The sequence below is a fragment of the Pseudophryne corroboree genome, chromosome 1 (assembly GCF_028390025.1).
Source record: "Pseudophryne corroboree isolate aPseCor3 chromosome 1, aPseCor3.hap2, whole genome shotgun sequence".
Classification (NCBI taxonomy): Eukaryota; Metazoa; Chordata; class Amphibia; order Anura; family Myobatrachidae; genus Pseudophryne; species Pseudophryne corroboree.
The window spans coordinates 871,622,369-871,646,117 of record NC_086444.1 but is presented as its reverse complement, the minus strand read 5'-3'; the positions used below and the strand labels follow the sequence as shown (position 1 = coordinate 871,646,117).

Genomic DNA, 23,749 nt, shown 5'->3' with positions numbered 1-23,749 from the left:
ATGTGATCGCCAAGCCCAGCCCACCCCTGCCGCGTCGCCAGCAGCGTCACCAACCTGGCAATATGTTGGGTTGGTGAGTGTAGTGGGAAAGGGGGCTGAGCACGGGCCGCAGCCGGGTAGCACACGTGTCAGGCTCCCGGCTGCGACCCGTGCTTCTTAGGTGGAAAAGGGGTATCATTGGGTGCGCAGAACTAATCGTGTATATCTGTATGCAGAGTTGTACACATCTTTGTGGGTGGAGCGCCCCCTATCTGTGCACTTTGGTAGCAGTACTCATTCTGGGGCACACCTGCACCAGCCTATACTTACTGTAGGGCAAAACCAACTCTGCATTAGCCAACCATTCTGTCACACGCATCTGTAAACTTTGCCTATGTGATGAGCCTCATGCAACAGACCAGTTACCTCCCTGCAGTTGCAATGCGGATACGATTGAAGTGCATATGATTCTGAATCTCCAGTGCTTGCGTAGGCTCGATTCCAGAGCGTGTGCTAAGTTGAAACACTCAAGTAATATGCACAGCAAACTGTTGTAGGTGATTCAACTCTGTATCAGCCCCAGAACATGCAATTCTAGCTACACAGGGTTTTATTTTATTTTATAGAACAGGCCTGGCCAACCTGTGGCTCTCCAGTTGTTGTGAAACTACAAGTTCCAGCATGTCCTGCCACAATTTAATAACACAGCGTAGGAGTACACAAATAGGTTGAACTTGATGGACAAATTGTCTTTTTTCAACCTCAAACTATGTAACTATGTAATTTCACTACTAGGGAATGCTAAAGCTGTGGCAGGGCATGCTGGGATGTGTAGTTTAACAACATCTGGGGAGCCACAGGTTGGCCAGGCCTGTCATAGAAGCACATATTGTCTATGAATACAACAGAACCACATATAACTTGGGAATCCTACACACTGTGTTGAATATAAAACCAAGATAAACACTAGTAAAAGCTTAGTAATGATGTGTCCTTCATTTAATGGAGTAATAACTGCACTTTTAAATGTGTTCATTAACACGTCTTAAAGCAGCACAAATGCCTAATAAAAGATTTTATTGAGGTGAAGATTCCCCAGCCGGAGCATACAGCTGTTTTTCCTGGGACTCTTCTTACCCCTAGCTGAAAACCAGTGTGGGTGGAATGTACTAGAGAACCAATCACTTGTGTTACAGTGTCCATATAGTTCCGAATATTTTCAGACAACATCGACACAATATTTGTTTTTTCTCAATTCAGTCTCCCATATCTGAAATGCTTGGTACCTACTACCAGAAGTATTTTGGATATCGTATTTTTTCCTTATTTTGGAATATTTGCATACCATAATGAGATATTTTGGGGTTGGGAACAAGTCTAAACACGGAATACATTTACGTGTCATATATACATCTTATACACACAGCCTGAAGGTCATTTTATACTGTATTTTTAATCATTTTGTGCATGAAACAAAGTTTATGTACATTGAACCCATCAGAAAGCAAAAGTGTCACCATCTCAATCACAGTCAAAGTGTTTCAAACATTGCAGCATTTAGAATTTCAGATACGGAAACATCTGAGCATATGTTTTATTCTCGTAGTGATCAATTACTGTTTTAATATCACTTAATTTTAGAAGTGTTATGTTTTAAGTTAGAATAACTAATTCCGCTATATCATATTGTCTATATCACTAGTGTAATGTATATTGTGACCTCTTATTTCATATGTCTAATGCAATGTTTTCTCTTTTTTTTTCCCCCCCACCCAGGAAACATGAAGAATTTATCAATTCATTGCTGCATGGGGTTCATGGGGAGAGAATGGGTGCATTGCATCCTTGGACAAGTAAACCGTGACCTTTTGTGCTAAAAGACTTTTATTTCTTTCATTTTTTTTTTTTAACTTGAGTTTTTATGGACAATAAAGTTTGTTGTTGGTATTGGGTATATGTTATCTCCACTATAAAGGTATCAATGAACTGTTATATATCACAAAAGAATTGTGGGAATTAAACAAATGACTATGTTAATGGCTTCTCAGGGATTTTGCTTGCCATGCACATATAAGCCATAATATATAAATGATGGTAGTGTTGTGAAAGTATGCTCCGTAAATGTTAAAAACGTACACAGAAAAACACAAGTCCTTTAACTTAAGCAAAATGATCAGCATTTTGTTGTTAAATGTTTAGAATCAAAGGCACATAAATGTTTCTACATTTCACAAACCCTGTCCCAGCAGTAGTGAGAATCAGCATGGGCACAGGTATATGTTTTTGTAAGAACTTTTGTAGCAGCATATACACTCTGATATTACTGGATTTTCAACTGTATTGTAAAACAGGTGATACTAATTAAAATTCTTTAAAGGTAGCCAACTACAAACCTGCATTGGGATATATTTGGTAGACACCTGAATCAGTACTACATATACAACATAACCACCTGTTTCAGTGGTTTGCGTACAATATCTGTTTTCAAATAATTTCTTACTGTAAAGAAATAGTATAATTACATAGACAAATATATTTCATGGTATTTAAAACACACTCAGGGCCGGATTATGGCTTTTGGCGGCTATGGGGCAATGAAGTTGTGGGGGCCCCCACTAATAAAAATGATTGAAAATCCTAAGTAAACCCCTGCTCCCCCTTCTTCCCCCACGAAAACACACACACTGGACGCGCGCGCACACTGGACACTCCAACACACACACTGGACGCAACGTCTCACCAGGACGTTGCAGCAAGTACAACAACAGACGCTTCCGGGTCAATGTCCGTGACTTGCAGGATTTTACCACACTATCACGCCAGACTAACACAACACAGAGTAGCTCCCCGCCGGCCGCTGTTAATAAACAGTTGATCGCCTGAGGGGACTACTCCACTTCACACACCACTGTTTGTGTGTGTGTGGACCCCTAAAGTGTGGGAGACCTGGGATGACAGCCCCTGTCGCCCCTCCCTTAATCTGTCCCTGAGCACACTACTCCCCTTGTAAACTTGTGAGCAGTACTGTAGCCTGTCACAGTAACAGATTAGTGTTTGGCTTTCTTAGTCCTGTCTGCCATCCTCACGCAGCAATAGTAAATAGTCAAATTGAGGATATTTTGAGGGCTGCTGAACCTAAGTTGCCTTATATAAAAGATGTGACATATAATATATGTGATGATTTCAGAAGCTTTATGGGAAGTAGAAATATTTTAAATAAAGTTCTATCATAGATTGCATTTAGTTGTATAGCACACACACATACAATGAAAAACATCTGAAATATTCTCACAGTATAGAACCGCTTACATACGTGCTAGTGTTATTGCCTGCCTTGCTATATCAGATATGCTTTTGGATATATATATATATATATATATATATATATATATAGTGGCCCTTTCAATTTAGTTATACGTTGGGGAAAATTGAGAGATCCTCAGTAAAGTGGGTTAAACGGCTGTCAGCATATTAGTGGTACACTTGTCAATTCTTATGGAATAAATACTTCATCTTATTACAGTGAGTGTAGAGCTCTCATTTTTCTGCAAAAGAGGAAAGTGTGGGTTATTTTTATAGTTATGGATCCTGCACCAATAATGTCATATACCTAAGTGTGCTGCTTGCTTACACCCGGATAGTCAATGAAATTACTTTACTGTTGCAATTTCATTAATATTAGAATTTAGAATGCATATGCATATTTTTTTGGTTACTCTCTCACCTTTGTCAAAACAGTGAACCCAACATACTGCTAAGGGAAGACAATCACAGCAGGATATTGAATATGCTGAAACCAATTTATTTAATTGTGTAATGAAACCAACAGCAGTTTAAATAACATATTAAACTTTCTTATTTTGCATTTTATTATTTCCAGCATGAGCCTTATGTTAAAAATCCCCCATGTTAAATTGTAGAACCAAATGTGTTTCATGTTGTGCAATTCTTCTTTTTCTGAAAACACAAAAAGTTTTGCTAGTTCAGATATTCTTAGTACATTCCAAATTAAACTAAGCAAAACATGGAGAGGTCATCATACTGCAGGTCTGTCTCAGAGGTGGATGCAGACACAGCTGCTGCTTAATGCAAATGCCGCTACAAAGTCCTTCCCTGGTGAACATCCGAGTGTATGAGTGTGCAAGGAATAAGATACCCACTGTCACTGCCTGGCACACCTTTATACGCGTTACACCAGCAAAGCTTTCATCAGCCCTATGGCAAGAGCAAATTTTACATCTGAGTCCGGCATCCAAAGTGAGCGAGTGAGCGTGCGTACAACGAATCCCAAAACACGCCCATAAGACGAACCATCTTAATGCATCTGTTTAGCCACTGCCAGTCACCACCCAGGAAATCCCAGCACGTTTCCAAGACATTTCTGGTACCGTGTCTTAATCGCAGCAGCCTTGGTGTGGTAACTCTGTGTAAGGGCATGCACCTTAGGAGTTTTTAGGGATTTTAAGGAGCAAAAAATCACTTAACTCCGTGAACATCAGCATTGCTTACCGCTCTGATTCAGGCCCTGTGTGCGATGTATAAGTATGTAATTAGATGTAAAAATGTATTTCTGCTGCAGGGTACACTAGGCTCCACAGGGAATGACATTGGGGGTGTAGAGTAGGATCTGGATCCGAAGCACCAACAGGCTCAAAGCTTTGACCTTCTTCCCAGAATGCATAGCGCCGCCTCCTCTATAACCCTGCCTCCGTGCACAGGAGCTCAGTTTTGTAGTTGGTGCCATGCAGATGAGGCATACAACAGGGGGGCTGCTCCAGCAGCCCTGAGAAGAAGCTTTTAAAAGAAAAATGAAGACTTCAAGGGCTGCAGAAGAGGCATTGTGTGTTAGATGTCAGTCAGACATCTCCTACTGCAGCTCCATCACCTCCCCCAGCGGTGCTGTATACTCCCGCGCCCTGGTTGCGGGGTACTTACAGCGGAGGCTCCGGTTTTCTTCTTGTTAGTCACACACACACGACCGTTGTTCTCCTGGATCGCGTGGCCGCACTCAGTGGGTCCCCCCGGCGGGACCCGCTGTAAATCGCGATCCCACGTGGCCGGTTGGAGGCGGACCGCGCGCGCTGGCGTGGACACTGTGGTAGTACAGGGACCCCACTAGACCACCAGGGCAAGGGCAAAGGTCTGTTTTCTCTCATAAACCATTTATATAAGCCCACAGTACTACAATCAGGAAAGTGCTTCTTCCTGAAAGCAGAGCGGCATCACAAATGCGACCTTTGGAAGATCTTCTGGCCCCAAGTTCAGGATCTGTTCTTCTTGATGAAGTTAAGTCCAGCAGGGGGATAAGGCTTTGACCTGTAGCCCCTACCCCAATCCCAGGGCGCCATTTAGAGTAAATGTTCCCACCCTGGAGCTGCATATCTCTCCCTCACTCCCTGTCAGCGTTTGGGCGCCATTAAGACAAGCTGAGCTGATCCTGGGACTGTTTGGGCAAATCCTCCTCTGTAAAGCCGCCTGCCTGTCAGCGTTGTGCATTTTACAGGACACTTAAGTATTCTACATGTCTGCTGACAGTGTCAGTTAAGAAAGAGTGCATTTAGTCAGGGTTATATAGTACAAGTACCCTGTGATATACATCCAGTCTTTACTGTGCATTGTTATATCTATTGAGTGTATAGCTATACATAGTACTACTCTGTATTGCTAGTCCAGTGTAGTTTTATTGCATGTCATAATTTCTGCATTGTACAATGTGACTGTGTGCATATAGCTGCTGTGTGACCTCCATTTCGTGTATCTCACTCAGATTGCTATCCCTATATTCTATAACCTGAGGGGGCTAAGTGCGTCAGGTTTATCATTTAATATAGGTAGTTCACAGGATATACTCAGTGTGTATTTTTCTCTGTGATTTTTCGTCATGATATACCTCTTGAATTCCCTGTTTGTGCTGATACACTACGCAGGAGGTTCTTGTCAGGTATTGTGCTGCTGATATTGTACTGTGTTGCCTTGCATTGAGCTTTCAGATATGTCAGCTACAAAGGGCAATGGTGCTGGGGCTGATCCTACATTGCATGGTGGGGACGCTGCAGACACATTTGAGGAAAACAGCAGCTGAGGGTTCAGGTTCTGGGGGATCCTTACCCCCAAGTGGGACTGTAGCTACGGGGGTTCAAAATGACCCACCTTGGGCTACCTTCTCCACGCTATTGAATACGCTGGTAACTAGACTAACGCCCCCTATGGGACCTCCTCTGCCGGTACAACCGCTTACGGGCCTTTACTTCCTCACAATCCACCAACGTCCCAGACTCCTCGTCTGATGAGGATGGCGTTTATACTGACCCCACAGATTCTGATCCCGACGCTTCTGATGGGGAATCTGTTTCACAGGTGGATGTTCCTGACTTGTTGGAGGCTATCAGGATCATTCTTCAAATTACTGATGACCCGGAGCCTGATGCTGCCCTAAGAAACCGGACAGGTTTTAACGTCAGAAAGTGGTTAAACAAGTTTTACCTCATTCTGACCATTTAGTTGAAATACGTCCGGAATCCTGGGAAAAGCCAGGAAAGATATTCACGCTTCACAAGAAGATGCTGGCTCGCTACCCCCTCGCAGTGGAGCCAAGTAAAAATTGGGAAACACCCCCGCCAGTGGATTCGCAGGTGCCGTGGCTGGTGGTATCCTCAGCTCTGCCGTAACTACCGTCACGTCTATGAAAGAACCGAAGGATAGGCGCGTGGAGGGTTGCTTGAAGGCAATTTATATCCTAACTGGTGCTGCGCATAGGCCCACCATTGCAGAGACATGGGCTGCAGAGGCTGTTGAAGCGTGGGCTCAGGAGCTGGAGGCGGAGTTGCCTTCCAACGCTTCTGATCATGCTAGACAATGTCTGTCTTATATTGTCACAGCTACTCATTACATTAAGGAGGTGGCTTCTGATGCCGGTATTCTGGCGGCCAAGGCTTCTACCATGACCATTTTGGCTCGCCGAATTCTTTGGTGACGGTCCTGGTCTGTGGATCTGGACTTTAAGAAAACCCTGGAGGTACTCCCTTTAAGGGAGACATTCTTTTCGGAGAAGACTTCAACAAGATAGTGGCTGACTTAGCTTCTGCTAAAACAGCATGTCTACCTAGTACTGCTCCTTCGGTGCCGAAGGCTAAGAGTACTCCATTTCGCTCCTTTCGTCCTTCAGGTAAAGCAAAAGGTCAGGCGTACCTGAAACAGGTTTGCACTGCCAAACCCAATAAGCCCAAACCCAAACGGGTCTGGGCTGCCCGTCAGCCTGCTTCCAACACTGACAAGCCTGCACATGACGGGGTGGGCCTCCCTCTGGGGGATCCCAGGGTGGGGGGCCAACTTCTAGGGTATACCCAGGAATGGTTGAGGACCACTTCCAAAGCTTGGGTACGGGAAGTCATTACTCGTGGTTACGCCGTATCCTTCAAGATTCGTCCCCCTCATCGATTTTGCCTGACAGATGTCCCTTCATTTCAGGTGAAGGCAAAAACTCTTCATTTGGTTACCTGAGCACAGGAGTGGTAGTACAGGTGCCTCTGGCTCAGAGAGGCAAAGGGTACTATTCACCGCTGTTTCTAGTCCCGAAAGCGAACGGGTCCTCACGGCCCATTCTCAACCTCAAGTCCTTTAATAAATTTGTGAGGGTCTCCAAGTTTCGTATGGAAACTCTTCGCTCTATTGTTCTGGCATTGGAACCTGGGGATTATATGGTCTCCCTGGACATACAGGATGCTTACCTGCATATTGTCATTGCAGTGTCGCATCAGCAATACCTAGGGTTTGCGGTTGGCAACCTCCATTACCAATTTCGGGCGTTACCTTTTGGTTTGACCACGGCTCCGAGAGTTTTCACCAAGGTCATGGCGGTAATGACGGCTGTACTCCGCCGTCAAGGGGTCAGGATCTTACCGTACCTGGACAACTTGTTGATCCTGGCAAATTCCCCAGAAATTCTCCTACGCCATCTGGATCTGACTATACAGTTTCTGCAAGCCCACGGGTGGCTCATCAACTGGAAGAAATCTTCCCTGGTCCCTGCTCAGAGCATGGTGCACCTGGGGGCATTGTTGTACACTCACAACCAGCAGTTGTTCTTGTCTCAGGAGAAAGTCCTGAAGATTCAGAACAGGATTCAATGCTTCCTATCTCGTCCGCAAGTGTCGATACATTCGGCAATGCAAGTGCTAGGTCTCATGGTGTCAGCTTTCGACACGGTGGAGTTCGCTCAATTCCATTCCCGCCCTCTGCAGAAGCTAATTCTTGCCAATTGGGATGGCCTGCCTCACCGGATCAGGTCTCAAATGATCTCGTCTCTGGAGGTCCGTCTGTCACTGACCTGGTGGCTTCAGGACCAACGATTGAGCAGGGGTTGTCCCTTTTGGATCTCTAACTGGATCCTTCTGATGACGGATGCCAGACTGAGAGGTTGGGGCACTGTGTTGGAGACACATTCCCTTCAGGGTAGGTGGACCAAGGAGGAGTCTCTCCTCCTAATAAACATTCTGGAATTGCGGGCGGTGTTCAACTCATTGAACTTGGCCAAGCATTTAAAACAGAACAGACCTGTTTAAGTACAGTCGGACAACGTCACCACGGTGGCATACATCAATCATCAAGGCAGCACTCGAAGCCGCATGGCAATGAGGGAAGTATCACGGATTCTTCAGTGGGCGGAACGCCATCTGCCAGCCATATCGGCAGTGTTCATTCCAGGGGTCCTAAACTGGGAGCAGACTTTCTCAGTCGTCAGGACGTACACGCCAGAGAGTGTTTCAACTCCTCGCGGACAGGTGGGGCCTTCCAGATGTGGACCTGATGGCGTCTCGATACAATCACAAGGTTCCAGTCTTCGGAGCAAGGACAAGGGATCCTCAAGCAGCGTTTGTGGACGCACTGGCAATTCCATGGAAGTTTCAGCTGCATACGGGTTCCCTCCGGTGTCACTCCTGCCCAGAGTAATAAGGAAGTTCAAGCAAGAAGGAGGAATTCTATTTCTGTTCGCTCCCGCGTGGCCCAGACGGCGTTGGTTCTCAGACCGTCAGGGTCTCTCGATAGAGCGTCCTCTTCTACTTCCACAGCGCCCAGATCTCCTCGTTCAGGGCCCCTGTGTATATCAGGATTTAGCCCGGTTGGCTTTGACGGCATGGCTCTTAAAGCTTCCGTCTTGAGGGACAAAGGATTTTCTGAGGCGGTCATTCAAACCATGTTGAAAGCCCGGAAACCGGCTTCTGCCCGGATTTACCATAGGGTCTGGAATTCTTACTTTGCTTGGTGCGCATCTAACAATCATGACGCTTACAAGTTTAGTACGGCCAAACTTTTGGCCTTTCTACAACAGTGCCTAGACTTGGGCCTTCGTCTGGCCTCCATCAAGGTTCATATTTCTGCCTTGTCGGTTTGGTTCCAGAGAAAAATTGCGACTTTACCTGATGTACATACATTCACTCAGGGTGTGTTGCGGATTCACCCTCACTATATCCCGCCTGTGGCCCCTTGGGACTTATCTGTGGTTTTAGAGGCATTGCACGGGTCTCCGTTTGAGCCTCTTGAATCTGCAGACCTTAAGTGGCTTTCTCTTAAGGTATTGTTTCTGCTGGCTATTGCCTCTGCTAGAAGGGTGTCGGATTTGGGTGCCTTGTCTTGTAGGTCACCATATCTGATTTTTCACCGTGATTGGGCGGTTCTTAGGACACGCCCTGGATATTTACCAAAGGTGGTGTCTTCTTTCCACCTTAATCAGGATATCATGGTTCCAGCCTTTGCCTCTCCTGATTTGTCTGCCAAAGAACGGTCTTTGGATGTGGTACGGTCTCTCCGTATCTACGTGAAGACAACTGCCTCCATCAGGAAGTCTGATTCTCTCTTTGTTCTGTTTGGCTTTCACAAACGTGGCTGGCCTGCTCACAAGCAGACCCTGGCCAGATAGATTAGAATGGTGATTGCACATGCTTATGTACAGGCTGGCCTTCCAGCTCCTGATACCATAAAGGCCCATTCTACTCGGTCAGTTGGACCTTCTTGGGCGGCCCGCCGTGGTGCGACCCTTGAACAATTGTGCAAGGCGGCTACGTGGTCCTCAGGGAACACGTTCATAAGGTTATATGCCTTCGATACTTCCGCCTCCCAAGATGCTTCCTTTGGACGCCGGGTTCTTGTGCCCGCTGCAGTGCATCCCCTCCCATAAGGAACTGCTTTAGGACATCCCCAATGTCATTGCCTGTGGAGCCCAGTGTACCCCGCAGCAGAAAACGAGAGATTTATGGTAAAAACTTACCATTGTTAAATCACTTTCTGCGAGGTACCCTGGGCTCCACAGGGCACCCACCCTGACGCACTTAGCTTCTTTGGGTTGGTATGGCATTAGCCGCTGACACTTTCTCATGACGTAAGAATGAGGTGTTGTGGCTAGTAACAGTTGTCGGCTCTTTTGCCTGCTACTGCATTGGACTGGTTAACAAAAACTGAGCTCCTGTGCGCGGAGGCGGGGTTATAGAGGAGGCGGCGCTAGGCATTCTGGGAAGGTCAAAACTTTGAGCCTGTTGGTGTCTCGGATCAAGATCCTACTCTACACCCCCAATGTCATTCCCTGTGGAGCCCAGTGTACCTCGCAGAAAGAGCTTTAACAACGGTACGTTCTTACCATAAATCTCGTTTTTGCCCTTCACATCTTCTAAAAACTGTCCGGAATTGTGTATCATTAGGAATCATCATGTTTTACTTCTTTTTCTGTTTTGGGCAAAACCTTCAGGTGGTTATCCACATAGGTCAATAATGGACAACCGAATATATAAATAAAAAATATAGGGGTCTGTTTACTAAGCCTTGGCTGGAGATAAAGTAACAGCCAATCAGTTCCTATCTATCATTTTTCAAACACAGCCTGTAACATGGCAGTTAGGAGCTGATTGGCTGGTACTTTATCTCTGTCCACTTTATCTCCATCCAAGGCTTAGTAAATAGATCACATAGTACCATGCATGCTTTGACTTTAAGTAATGGGAAAAGTTTGCGCTAGGTGGTGTGTGAGCTGCTCCGTTTAAGAAGTAAATATAGTTAATGAAAAGAGCGCTAATATATATATATATATATATATATATATATATATATATAGTGTGTGTGTGTGTGTGTGTGTGTGTGTGTGTGTATGTATGTATATATATATATATATATATAATATGTGTGTACTGAAATACTAACTGCGCTTATAGCTGTGAAAAGTAATTTTTATTTCAACACATATATTATTATTATTATCCTTTATTTATATGGCGCCACAAGGGTTCCTCAGCGCCCAATTACAGAGTACATGTGCACATAATCAAAACAGGAAAACAGTGACTTACAGTTGAAGACAATATAGGACAAGTACAGGGTAACTAAGCATAACTACACCAGTAAATGACAGAGAAGTTCCAGGTGGCCAAAAAAACTGCGTGATTTGGGCAGTTGAGGATTATTAAAGTAAGAAAAGGATAAGCACATGAGGGTAGAGGGCCCTACTCGTGAGAGTTTACATTCTACATTCTATATAGCACTCCTTTCATTAACTATTTTATGCATTGACTTTAAGGTAAATCTCTTAAACATTTTTTTTTCTTTGTTCTGATTACTTTCATTCAATGGTTTGTACATTCTGTCCCACTCCTTTTATTAGCAGCATTGCTTAGTTCCTTCTCTTCCTTCCTTTTCACCAAATCCTTTATATCATGCAACAAAATTCATTGCATACCACAGAGCTGACCAATGTCATATCCAAGTTGAGATATAATAAATAACTTGGGTATATCTAAATAATGTCATATAGAGTATATTATAGGTATAAGTGAGAGAGATTAAGCAGTGTATAAGTAAATAGTTACATTTACAAATCAAATGCAATTAGCAAAGGCAAATTGTATTCCTGAATTGATGAGACTTTGTTGTTGACATAGTCTTGCAATATTGAATACATGTTGCTCATACATGTACAGTATAAGACACATACTAACCGTGCCACATGTGGAAGTTTAATAAATACTGTGTATAGAACACAGTCACTGCAATTCATTTATGGACTTATCCACTACTTCACAATGATGCCTGGGATGAACAATGGACTAAACACATTACTGGTTGAGAATCCCTTATCCAAAATTCTTGGGACTAGAAGTATTTTGGATATTGGATTTTTCCGTATTTTGGAATAATTGCATACCATAATGAGATATCATGGCGATGGGACCCAAGTCTAAGCACAAATTGCATTTATGTTACATATACACCTTATACACACAGCCTGAAGGTCATTTTAGCCAATATTTTCCATAACTTTGTGCATTAAACAAAGCTTGTGTACATTCACACAATTCATTTATGTTTCATATACTGTACACCTTATACACACATCCTGAAGGTCATTTAATACAATATTTTTAATAACTTTGTGTATTAAGCAAAGTTTGTATACACTGAGCCATCAGAAAACAAAGGTTTCACTATCTCACTCTCACTCAAAAAATTCTGTATTTCAGAATATTCCGTATTTCGGAATATTTGGATATGGGATACTCAACCTGTATAAATATAAATTCATAAACAGTATTATCGGAGTGATAAAGCATTTAATGCAGCAGGAGTAGTCAACCTGTGGCCCTCCTGCTTTTGTGGAACTACACATTCCAGCATGCCCTGACAAGAGTTAGCATGCCACACATTGCCTACCTCTGTAATACAGTATATGTGATCTCTTTGGCTTTACTGAACTAAAGGGTGAACTCTGCGTGATTAAGATACAGATCCCTTTATGTCGAAGATGAAAAGCAGGAAACACTATCCCCAATTTTGTTAATTCACTGATTCTTCACTATCCCAACACCCTTACAATATTTCTCTAACGTCCTAGTGGATACTGGGGAATGGTATATTACCATGGAGTATAGATCGGGTCAACTGGGCACTTTAAGAAATGAATAGTGTATGCTGGCTCCTCCCTTCTGTGCCCCTCCTAGCAGACTCAGTTTTGAAAATGTACCCAAGGAGCCGGGTGCATTCTGTTGCTCTCCAGAGAATTTTCTTCAAAAATGTATTTTTATTTTCTCTTACGTCCTAGAGGATGCTGGGGACTCCGTAAGGACCATGGGGGTATGGACGGGCTCCGCAGGAGATAGGGCACCTAAAAAGAACTTTGACTATGGGTGTGCACTGGCTCCTCCCTCTATGCCCCTCCTCCAGACCTCAGTTAGATCTTGTGCCCAGAGGAGAATGGGTGCACTGCAGAGAGCTCTCCAGAGTTTTCTGTGGAAAAATAATTTTGTTAGGTTTTTTATATTCAGGGAGTCCTGTTGGCAACAGGCTCCCTGCATTGTGGGACTGAGGAGAGAGAAGCAGAGCTGGCTTGTGAAGTTGGGCACTGCTTCTAGGCTACTGGACACCATTAGCTCCAGAGGGAGTCGGAACACAGGTCTCACCTGGGGTTCGTCCCGGAGCCGCGCCGCCACCGTCCTCCTCACAGATGCCGAAGATAGAAGCCGGGTGAGTATTGAGGAAAAGACTTCAGGCGGCAGAAGACATCAGATCTTCATGAGGTAAGCTGCGCGCCATTGCTCCCTGTCACACACACAATGCAGGCACTGAAGGGTGCAGGGGGGGGGGGGGGGGGGGGGGCGGCAATAAACCTCGTTTTGGCCATATATAAAGTGGATTAGGCTGGGGGACAGTAAATCCGCGGACCCCCGCCTTTTTATTAATATATGATGAAGGACCGAAGCCCGCCGTTGGGTGGGCGGGGCTTGATCCTCAGCACTAACCAGCGCCATTTTCTCCACAGAGGCTGCATGAGGAAAACGCTGGCTCCCTGTTCTCTCCCCTGCTGAGCTTCACAGGTTGGAAAAAGGAGGAGGGGGGCACTTTGGCGACGCAGTGAGTGGAGATTACGATCATAAACATATAAAAGCGCTATCTGGTTGTATATTCCAGTGTTTTTAAGCGCTGGGTGTGTGCTGGCATACTTTATCTCTCTGTCTCTCCTAAGGGCCTGGTTGGGGTTTTGTCCCCTTATAGGTAAATCCCTGTGTGTGTGGGGTGTCGGTACGTGTGTGTCGACATGTCTGAGGCGGAAGGCTTCTCCAAGGAGGAGGTTCAGCAAATGATTGGTGTGTCCCCGTCGGTTGTGCCGACTCCTGATTGGATGGGCATGTGGCATACGTTGCATGCAAGTGTGGCATCTTTACATAAGAGGCTGGATAAGGCTGGTTTAGGGGGGACATCAGGCGGTCCTCAGATTGGACCGACTCACAGGGCCCGTCGGGGTCTCAAAAGCATCCCTTAACACAAGACACTACTACCGACACGGATTCTGATTCCAGTGTCGACTATGACGAAGTAAAATTGCACCCTAGGGTGACTAAAACTATTCAGGGTATGATTGTGGCAATAAGGGATGTCTTGCATATTGTGGATGAACCCTCGGTCCCCGACACAAGGGTACACATGTTTAAGGAAAAGAAACAGATTATTAATTTTCCCACATCTCATGAATTAAATGAGTTCTTTGGAAAAGCTTGGGAGACTCCGGATAAGAGACCGCAGATCCCCAAAAGAATTTTTATGGCATACCCTTTCCCTAAGCAGGACAGGGAGATTTGGGAATTACCCCCCACTATGGACAAGGCTCTGACACGCTTATCCAAGAAAGTGGCGCTACCGTCTCCTGACACAGCGGCCCTTAAAGACCCAGCAGATCGCAGGCAAGAAACTACCTTAAAGGGTATTTATTCTCATACGGGTGCTGTGCTAAGACCGACGATTGCGTCGGCATGGGTGTGTAGCGCAATTGCAGCTTGGACAGATGAGCTGAGAGATCAATTTGATACTATGGATAAGGACACTATATTCCTAAGTCTAGCCCATATAAAAGACGCAGTCTTATTTATGAGGGATGCTCAAAGGGACATTGGATTGCTAGCTTCTAGGGCCAATGCCATGGCTATCTCAGCGAGAAGATCCTTATGGACTCGCCAATGGACGGGTGATGCGGATTCCAAGAAACATATGGAAGTACTACCCTATAAGGGGGATGTATTGTTTGGGGATGGGCTGACGGACCTGGTTTCCACAGCTACAGCAGGTAAATCAAATTTTTTACCATATATTCCCCAACAGCAAAAGAAGGTAACACCCTATCAGATGCAGTCCTTTCGGTCGCACAAGTCTAAAAGAGGTCGGGGATCCTCTTTGCTCGCCAGAGGTAAGGGCAGAGGCAAGAGAGCACCTGCTGCGGCAGGTGCCCAGGAACAAAAGTCCTCCCCGGCTGCTTCAAAACCCACAGCATGACGCTGGGGCTCCCCTGAGGGAGTCCGCACCGGTGGGGGCACGGCTTAGACTTTTCAGTCAGGCCTGGGTCAGTTCGGACCTGAATCCCTGGGTGCTGGAAATAGTTTCCCAGGGTTACAAACTGGAATTCGAGGAGGTGCCCCCGCGCCGATTTTTCAAATCGGCCCTACCAGCTTCCACATCGGAAAGGGATGTAGTGTTAGCTGCAATTCAAACGCTGTGTATACAGCAAGTGATAATCAAGGTTCCCCTGCACCAGCAGGGAAGAGGTTACTACTCAACCCTATTTGTGGTCCCGAAACCGGACGGTTCGGTCAGACCGATTTTGAATCTGAAATCCCTAAACCTGTACATAAAAAGATTCAAATTCAAAATGGAATCACTCAGAGCGATAATAGCCAACATGGAGGAGGGGGAGTTTATGGTGTCTCTGGACATAAAGGATGCGTACCTTCATGTCCCCATATATGTCCCCCATCAGGAATACCTGAGATTCTCTGTACAGGATTGTCATTACCAATTTCTCTAACGTCCTAGTGGATGCTGGGGACTCCGAAAGGACCATGGGGAATAGCGGCTCCGCAGGAGACTGGGCACAAAGTAAAAGCTTTAGGACTAGCTGGTGTGCACTGGCTCCTCCCCCTATGACCCTCCTCCAAGCCTCAGTTAAGATTTTGTGCCCGAACGAGAAGGGTGCAATCTAGGTGGCTCCCCTGAGCTGCTTAGAGTAAAAGTTTAAATAGGTTTTTTATTTTCAGTGAGACCTGCTGGCAACAGGCTCACTGCATCGAGGGACTAAGGGGAGAGAAACGAACTCACCTGCGTGCAGAGTGGATTGGGTTTCTTAGGCTACTGGACATTAGCTCCAGAGGGACGATCACAGGCCCAGCCATGGATGGGTCCCGGAGCCGCGCCGCCGGCCCCCTTACAGATGCTGAAGCAAGAAGAGGTCCATAAATCGGCGGCAGAAGACTTTCCTGTCTTCATAAGGTAGCGCACAGCACTGCAGCTGTGCGCCATTGCTCTCAGCACACTTCACACTCCGGTCACTGAGGGTGCAGGACGCTGGGGGGGGGGGCATCCTGGGAAGCAATGAATTTACCTTAGTTGGCAAAAAATACATCACATATAGCTCCTGGGCTATATGGATGTATTTAACCCCTGCCAGTTTTCCAGAAAAAAGCGGGAGAAGAGCCCGCCGTGAAGGGGGCGGGGCCTATCTCCTCAGCACACAGCGCCATTTTTCCCACACAGCTCCGCTGGTAGGAAGGCTCCCAGAATCTCCCCTGCATCCTGCAACTACAGAAACAGGGTAAAAAAGAGAGGGGGGCACTTATTTGGCAAAATAACAGATATAAGCAGCTATAAGGGATAGACACTTATTGTAAGGTTGTCCCTATACATATATAGCGCTCTGGTGTGTGCTGGCAAACTCTCCCTCTGTCTCCCCAAGGGGCTAAGTGGGTCCTGTCCTCTATCAGAGCATTCCCTGTGTGTGTGCTGGGTGTCAGTACGTGTGTGTCGACATGTATGAAGAGGAAAATGATGTGGAGACGGAGCAGAGTGTCTGTAACAGTGATGTCACCCCCTAGGGGGTCGACACCTGAGTGGATGTACTGTTGAAAATTACGTGACAGTGTCAGCTCTATATAAAAACAGATGGCAGATACAGACGCCGACACGGATACTGACTCCTGTGTCGACGGTGAAGAGACAACCGTGATTTCCAGTAGGGCCACACGTTACATGATTGAGACAATGGAAAATGTTTTATACATTTCTGATAATACGAGTACCACCAAAAAAGGGGTATTATGTTCGGTGAGGGAAAAACTACCTGTAGTTTTCCTGAATCTGAGAAATAAAATGTGTGATGATGCGTGGGTTTCCCCCCGATAACAATTAATAATTTCTTAAAAAGTATTGGCTGCATACCCTTTCCCGCCAGAGGTTAGGATGCATTGGGAAACACCCCCTAGGGGGGATAAGGCGCTCACACGCTTGTAAGAACAAGGGCTCTACCCTCTCATGAGATGGCCGCCCTTAAGGATCCTGCTGAGAAAGCAGGAGGGTATCCAAAAAAAGGTATTTACACACATACTGGTGTTATACTGCGACCAGCTATCGCCTCAGCCTGGAGGTGCAGTGCTGGGTTGGCATGGTCGGATTCCCTGACTGGAAATATTGATATCCTAGATAAGGATAGTATATTATTGCCTATAGAGCATTTAAAAGATGCATTTCTATATATGCATGATGCACAGCGGAATAATTGCCGACTGGCATCAAGTATAAGTGCGTTGTCCAATTCTACCAGTAAAATGGTCAGGTGATGCGGATTCCAAACGGCATTTGGAAGTATTGCCTTTGAAAGGGGACATTTGGGGTCGGTCTTTTAGACCTGGTGGCCACGGCAACAGCTGGGAAATCCACATTTGTACCCCAGGTCGCCTCTCAAAATAAGACGCCGTATTATCAGGCGCAGTCCTTTGTTGGCAAGCGGACAAAAGGTTCCTCTTTTCTGCTCGTGACAGAGGGAGAGGAAAAAGGCTGCAGGGATCAGCCAGTTCCCAGGAACAGAAACCCTTTCCAGCCTCTGCCAAGCCCTCAGTATGACGCTAGGGCTTTACAAGCTCAGGCACGGTGGGGGCCCGTTCTCAATGAATTTCAGTGCGCAGTGGGCTCACTCGCAAGTAGACCCCTGGATCCTTCAGGTAATATCTCAGGGGTACATATTGGAATTCGAGACGTCTCCCCCTCGCCGTTTCCAAAAGTCGACTTTACCGACGTCTCCCTCTGACAGGGAGGCAGTTTTGGAAGCCATTCACAAGCTGTATTCCCAGCAGGTGATAATCAAGGTACCCCTCCTGCAACAGGGAACGGGTATTATTCCACACTATTGTGGTACCGAAGCCAGACGGCTCGGTGAGACCGATTCTAAAATCTAAAATCTTTGAACACTTACATACAGAGGTTCAAATTCAAGATTGAGTCACTCAGAGCAGTGATTGCGAACCTGGAAGAAGGGGACTACATGATGTCTCGGGACATCAAGGATGCTTACCTTCATGTCAAAATTTACCCTTCTCACCAAGGGTACCTCAGGTTTATGGTACAGAACTGTCACTATCAGTTCAGACGCTGCCGTAGGGATGGTCCACGGCACCCCGGGTCTTTACCAAGGTAATGGCCGAAATGATGATATTCCTTCGAAGGAAGGGAATTTTAGTTATCCCTTACTTGGACGATTCCCTGATAAGGGTAAGATCCAGGGAACAGTTGGAGGTCGGTGTAGCACTATCTCAGGTAGTGTTGCGGCAGCACGATTGGATTCTCAATATTCCAAAATCGCAGCTGGTTCCGTCGACGTGTCTTCTGTTCCTAGGGATGATCCTGGACACAGTCCAGAAAAAGGTGTTTCTCCCGGAGGAGAAAGCCAGGGAGTTATCCGAGCTAGTCAGGAACCTCCTCAAACCGAGCCAAGTCTCAGTGCATCAATGCACAAGGGTTCTGGGTAAAATGGGGGCTTCCTACGAAGCAATCCCATTCGGCAGATTCCACGCATGAACTTTCCAGTGGGACCTGCTGGACAAATGGTCCGGGTCGCATCTTCAGATGCATCAGCGGATAACCCTGTCACCAAGGACAAGGGTGTCCCTCCTGTGGTGGTTGCAGAGTGCTCATCTTCTAGAGGGCCGCAGATTCGGCATTCAGGACTGGGTCCTGGTAACCACGGATGCCAGCCTGCGAGGCTGGGGAGCAGTCACACAGGGAAGGAATATCCAGGACTTATGGTCAAGCCTGGAGACATCACTTCACATAAATATCCTGAAGCTAAGGGACATTTACAATGCTCTAAGCTTAGCAAGACCTCTGCTTCAAGGACAGCCGGTGTTGATCCAGTCGGACAACATCACGGCAGTCACCCACGTAAACAGACAGGGTGGCACAAGAAGCAGAAGGGCAATGACAGAAGCTGCAAGGATTCTTCGCTGGGCGGAAAATCATGGGATAGCACTGTCAGCAGTATTCATTCCGGGAGTGGACAACTGGGAAGCAGACTTCCTCAGCACGACCTCCACCCGGGGAGAGTGGGGACTTCACCCTGAAGTCTTCCACATGATTATAAACCGTTGGGAAAAACTCGACAGGTATTGCGCCAGGTCCAGGGACCCTCAGGCAATAGCTGTAGACGCTCTGGTAACACCGTGGGTGTACCAGTCAGGGTATGTGTTCCCTCCTCTGCCTCTCATACCCAAGGTACTGAGATTGATAAGATGGTGAGGAGTAAGCACTATATTCGTGGCTCCGGATTGGCCAAGAAGGACTTGGTAACCGGAACTTCAAGAGATGCTCACGGAGGATCCGTGGCCTCTACCTCTAAGAAGGGACCTGCTCCAGCAAGGACCCTGTCTGTTCCAAGACTTACCGCGGCTGCGTTTGACGGCATGGCGGTTGAACGCCGGATCCTGAAGGAAAAAGGGCATTCCGGATGAAGTCATCCCTATCCTGATCAAAGCCAGGAAGGATGTAACCGCAAAAACATTATCACCGCAATTGGCGAAAATATGTTGCGTGGTGCGAGGCCAGTAAGGCCCGACGGTGGAAATTCGACTGGGTCGATTCCTACATTTCCTGCAAACAGGAGTGTCTATGGGCCTGAAATTGGGGTCCATTAAGGTTCAAATTTCGGCCCTGTCAATTTTCTTCCAAAAAGAACTAGCTTCAGTCCCTGAAGTTCAGACGTTTGTAAAAGGGGTACTGCATATACAGCCTCCTTTTGTGCCTCCAGTGGCACTTGGGATCTCAATGTAGTTTTTTTTTGGATTCCAAAAGTCACATTGGTTTGAACCACTTAAATCTGTGGAGTTAAAATATCTCATATGGAAAGTGGTCATGCTGTTGGCCCTGGCCTGGGCCAGGCGCGTGTCAGAATTGGCGGCTTTATCCTGTAAAAGCCCTTATCTGATTTTCCATTCGGACAGGGCGGAATTGAGGACTCGTCCTCAATTTCTCCCTAAGGTGTTTTCAGCATTTCACTTAAACCAACCTATTGTGGTGCCTGCGGCTACTAGGGACTTGGAGGATTCCAAGTTGCTGGACGTAGTCAGGGCCCTGAAAATATATGTTTCCAGGACGGCTGGAGTCAGAAAATCTGACTCGCTGTTTATCCTGTATGCACCCAACAAGCTGGGTGCTCCTGCTTCTAAGCAGACGATTGCTCGTTGGATTTGTAGTACAATTCAGCTTGCACATTCTGTGGCAGGCCTGCCACAGCCAAAATCTGTAAAAGCCCATTCCACACGGAAAGTGGGCTCATCTTGGGCGGCTGCCCGAGGGGTCTCGGCTTTACAACTTTGCCGAGCAGCTACTTGGTCAGGGGCAAACACGTTTGCTAAATTCTACAAATTTGATACCCTGGCTGAGGAGGACCTGGAGTTCTCTCATTCGGTGCTGCAGAGTCATCCGCACTCTCCCGCCCGTTTGGGAGCTTTGGTATAATCCCCATGGTCCTTTCGGAGTCCCCAGCATCCACTAGGACGTTAGAGAAAATAAGAATTTACTTACCGATAATTCTATTTCTCATAGTCCGTAGTGGATGCTGGGCGCCCATCCCAAGTGCGGATTGTCTGCATTACTTGTACATAGTTATTGTTACAAAAATCGGGTTATTGTTGTTGTGAGCCATCTTTTCAGAGGCTCCTTCTGTTATCATGCTGTTAACTGGGTTCAGATCACAAGTTGTACGGTGTGATTGGTGTGGCTGGTAATGAGTCTTACCCGGGATTCAAAATCCTTCCTTATTGTGTACGCTCGTCCGGGCACAGTATCCTAACTGAGGCTTGGAGGAGGGTCATAGGGGGAGGAGCCAGTGCACACCAGCTAGTCCTAAAGCTTTTACTTTGTGCCCAGTCTCCTGCGGAGCCGCTATTCCCCATGGTCCTTTCGGAGTCCCCAGCATCCACTACGGACTATGAGAAATAGAATTATCGGTAAGTAAATTCTTATTTTCAGACGTTGCCGTTTGGACTTTCCACGGCCTGAGGATTTTCACCAAGATAATGGCAGAAATGATGGTGGTCCTGCGCAAGCATGGAGTCACAATTATCCCATACTTGGACGATCTCCTGATAAAAGCAAGATCAAGAGAGAAATTGCTGAGCAGTGTGGCGCTCTCTCTGAGAGTGCTCCAGCAACACGGTTGGATTCTAAATCTACCAAAGTCACAGTTGATTCCGACAACTCGACTGCCGTTCCTAGGTATGACACTGGATACGGAACAAATGAAGGTCTTCCTCCCAATAGAGAAAGCCCAAGACATCCAGAACATGGTCAGAGAACTGCTAAAACCGAAAAGGGTGTCAGTTCACCAATGCACTCGAGTTCTGGGGAAAATGGTGGCGGCCTACGAGGCCATTCCCTTCGGCAGGTTCCATGCAAGGACTTTTCAATGGGACCTTCTGGACAAGTGGTCCGGGTCCCATCTGCACTTACATCGGAAAATAACTCTGTCCCCAGGGACCAGAGTGTCCCACCTGTGGTGGTTGCAAAGTGCTCACCTCCTGGAGGGTCGCAGGTTCGGAATTCAGGATTGGATCCTGGTTACCACGGACACGAGCCTCCGAGGATGGGGAGCGGTCACACAGGGAAAACATTTTCAGGGTCTGTGGTCAGACCAGGAGTCCTGTCTACACATCAATGTGTTGGAACTCAGGGCCATTTACAACGGCCTTCGACAAGCGGAGAATTTTCTTCGAAACCTACCGGTTCTGGTTCAATCAGACAATGTCACAGCAGTGGCTCATGTGAACCGCCAAGGCAGGACAAAAAGCAGAGTCCGATGGCGGAAGCCACAAGGATCCTTCGCTGGGCGAAAAATCATGTAAGCGCTCTGTCAGCTGTCTTCATTCCGGGAGTGGACAACTGGGAAGCAGACTTCCTCAGCAGACACACAATCTCCATCCAGGAGAGTGGGGACTTCATCAAGAAGTCTTTGCAGACGTAACACGTCTTTGGGGAACTCCTCAAATAGACATGATGGCGTCACGTCTCAACAAAAAACTTCAGAGGTACTGCGCCAGGTCTCGGGACCCTCAGGCAATAGCAGTGGACGCTCTGGTAACACCGTGGGTGTTCAAATCGGTCTATGTGTTTCCTCCTCTTCCTCTCATCACGAAAGTGTTGAGGATCATAAGACGAAGAAGAGTACAGACGATACTCGTTGTCCCAGACTGGCCTCGAAGGGCTTAGTACTCGGATCTATAAGAGATGCTCACAGGAGACCCCTGGCCTCTTCCTCTGAGGGAAGACCTGTTGCAGCAGGGGTCCTGTGTATTTCAAGACTTACCGCGGTTACGTTTGACGGCATGACGGTTGAACGCCGAATCCTAGCAAAAAAGGGGATTCCGGAAGAGGTCATCCCTACGTTAATAAAGGCTAGGAAGGAGGTGACGATAAAACATTATCACCGTATCTGGCGAAAGTATGTGTCTTGGTGTGAGACCAAGAATGCACCTACGGAAGATTTTCATCTGGGTCGTCTTCTCCACTTCCTACAGGCAGGAGTGGATATGGGCCTGAAATTAGGCTCTGTTAAGGTACAGATTTCGGCCCTCTCGATTTTCTTTCAGAAGGAATTGGCTTCTCTTCCAGAAGTCCAGACGTTTGTAAAGGGAGTGCTGCACATCCAGCCCCCTTTTGTGCCTCCAGTGGCACCATGGGACCTGAACGTGGTGTTGCAGTTCCTAAAATCACACTGGTTTGAACCGCTTAACAAGGTTGAGTTGAAATTTCTTACCTGGAAGGTGGTCATGTTGTTGGCCTTAGCATCAGCAAGGCGAGTGTCAGAGTTGGCGGCTTTGTCACACAAGAGCCCCTACTTGATTTTTCATGTGGATCGAGCTGAATTGAGGACACGTCCGCAATTTTTGCCTAAAGTGGTTTCTTCGTTCCATATGAATCAACCTATTGTGGTGCCTGTGGCTACAAGTGACCTGGAGGATTCCAGATCCCTGGACGTAGTCAGGGCCTTAAAAATTTATGTAGCCAGGAAGGCTAGAATTAGGAAAACAGAGGCTCTGTTTGTCCTGTATGCGGCCAATAAGATTGGCGCTCCTGCTTCGAAGCAGACTATTGCTCGCTGGATCTGTAATACGATTCAGCAGTCTCACTCTGCGGCTGGATTGCCGGTACCAAATTTGGTTAAGGCCCATTCCACTAGGAAGGTGGGCTCTTCTTGGGCGGCTGCCCGAGGCGTCTCGGCATTACAACTTTGCCGAGCGGCGACTTGGTCGGGGTCAAACACTTTTGCTAAATTCTACAAGTTTGATACCCTGGCTGATGAGGACCTAGCGTTTGCTCAGTCGGTGCTGCAGAGTCATACGCACTCTCCCGCCCGATTGGATGCTTTGGTATAAACCCCATGGTCCTTATGGAGTCCCCAGCATCCTCTAGGATGTAAGAGAAAATA

The 23,749-nt window shown here is 46.7% G+C and overlaps 1 protein-coding gene and 1 long non-coding RNA gene across 2 annotated transcripts in view; one reads left to right on the top strand and one right to left on the bottom strand.

Moving 5' to 3' along the window:
- The window catches only part of MFHAS1 (multifunctional ROCO family signaling regulator 1), a 150,485-nt gene extending 146,636 nt beyond the window's left edge, over nt 1-3,849 (top strand). The window contains exon 3 of the transcript XR_010177374.1: nt 1,756-3,849. The gene's annotated coding sequence lies outside the window, so the exon portion shown is untranslated. The remainder of the gene's footprint in view (nt 1-1,755) is intronic.
- The window catches only part of LOC134914423 (uncharacterized), a 33,985-nt gene continuing 14,032 nt past the window's right edge, over nt 3,797-23,749 (bottom strand). The window contains exon 4 of the long non-coding RNA XR_010177377.1: nt 3,797-3,936. This is a non-coding gene — a long non-coding RNA (uncharacterized LOC134914423). The remainder of the gene's footprint in view (nt 3,937-23,749) is intronic.